The following is a 1,859-nucleotide window of genomic DNA, read 5'->3' as shown; positions in this document are numbered from 1 at the left end:
GGAAAATAGTTAATATGGCAGGCATGTAGGAATACCTCTAAATCTAGATACAATTTTTAAAGAGTAGTTGTTTTTTCATGATCTTATAGAGGCTAAAGAAGAAAGATTTGAATATATTAAGAGATTGAAACTTCCAACACTGAACAATTAAATTTCCTTCCACAGTGGCCACTTAAGCAACAGAATTATCCATGATATGTTGCCCAAATGTAGAAGATTGCTCCTGAGCTGAAAATTTCAAATCCAACAAGAAACATGGAAAATGGTTAAGAAAAGTTGTTGTCTTAGCCTATTTATTCCCAGGGCTATGTTGTACAGAGTTTGAATACAAGTTATATCATAGGTCATATTAATGTGGAACCAAATCTTGAACCAGTGATATGTCGTGTAATTGTACCGAGAGGTCCATCTTCACTTAAATCTATTAAGTATCAATTTGATTTAAAAAAATTCTAAGATGCTATCTCAATCATTTCTAACCTTGGTCAATCTGGGAGATTATTAGATTTAGGATTACAATGGATTTATGATAACTAAGTAAATCTTGTATTTAAAGCCATCACAAAGATAAAAATTAGAAACAAAGGGGCTCACAAAACACGCATGCATCCCTAAGCAATGTTAGAACCGACGTGCCTAAAACATTATCTCAGGGACTTGCACCCAAAAGCTAGGCTTCTGAATTGGCATATTAGAGTACTAAATGCTTTTGGTGTATGCAATACTTCAAAAGACACCATTGCTTTCCTGCTAATGTATGTTTTAGAGAATGCAATAGTAAAAGTGAAAATTAGCCAGGGGAGAAATGATAAGTACCAAAAAAATTGTTGTTGTCTGAGATGAATATTTCTCCGTTTAAGCTTGATGTTGACAATGAATAGGGAAATTTATTGAAATCCATAAAGGGAAAAAAAACCCAATAGAGTGCTATATAATATATAGGTCATGCAAGCCTGTGGATCTGGATTGTTTACCAACATGTGCAAAGGGCTTAAATACAATTCACTGAATCCCAAAATTCACGTGATGTAATGTTACTTAATCATCATCTTCTTCTGGCCTTTGTCCAAAACCTCTGGGCCCAAAATTTGCTAATTTAATCCATGTGGGTTTTTTCTCCTTCTCTCTCTTAGCTTCCTCCTTAAATTTTTTTTTTCTCTCTCACGTTTCTCCGAAAATTCCATAACTGCAAGGTAGATCACCCCAGTTGTGAGCAAAGAGAGGGAAATGAAGACAACAAGGAGGAGAATGGAAATTAACTAGATTTCAGTGGTATTGGGCACAACTTCTATTGTTGTTTGAGACTGTGTTGGTTTGGTAATCTCATCTCCCAAATGCTGGAGACACCCTCCATAACAATTCAATCCAAATAGGAAATTGGATGTTTAGGGTTGGATTCAATCTGGAAGATTCTTCCCTCTTCGATGAAGAATCAGCTCTAGGCTCTTTTTGCAGTGCATTGATTTGAATATGTCTGAGGACCAATTTGTTCCTACAGTGGAATTGAGATATTAGAAAGGGAAAAGTATGGTGGTTTTCTGTATGAGATTTTTTACTTATGAGTCTAGAAAATTGAGGAGGAGGGGTACCTATTTGCAGGATTAGCACAGCCATTGCTACGGATGTGATCTCCAAGGTGTTAATGATAGATCACATGCTCAAATAGAGGAAATTTATGCAACATTGGAGAAATTTGTTGAACAAATGAAGATAGTAGGGTATGTACCAGATACAAACATTGACCTACATGACGTGTTGAATAGACCACCGACCGCACTATGGGATCTTCTTTGGATGTGTCGGGTTTAGGTTATGCATAATACTTTAATAATGGAATTGCTAACAATTATGACTGTAGA

General features: G+C 35.7%; 1 pseudogene; it reads right to left on the bottom strand.

The window, feature by feature from the left end:
- Window positions 1–1,038: 1,038 nt before the first annotated feature.
- Window positions 1,039–1,614, bottom strand: LOC149250120 (uncharacterized; annotated as a pseudogene).
- Between the last annotated feature and the right edge of the window lie 245 nt (window positions 1,615–1,859).

The sequence above is a fragment of the Pinus tabuliformis genome, chromosome 7 (assembly GCF_031772625.1).
Source record: "Pinus tabuliformis cultivar Carrire ecotype Pingquan chromosome 7, CPIR1, whole genome shotgun sequence".
Taxonomy (NCBI): Eukaryota; Viridiplantae; Streptophyta; class Pinopsida; order Pinales; family Pinaceae; genus Pinus; species Pinus tabuliformis.
This window is presented reverse-complemented; position numbering and strand designations above follow the sequence as displayed.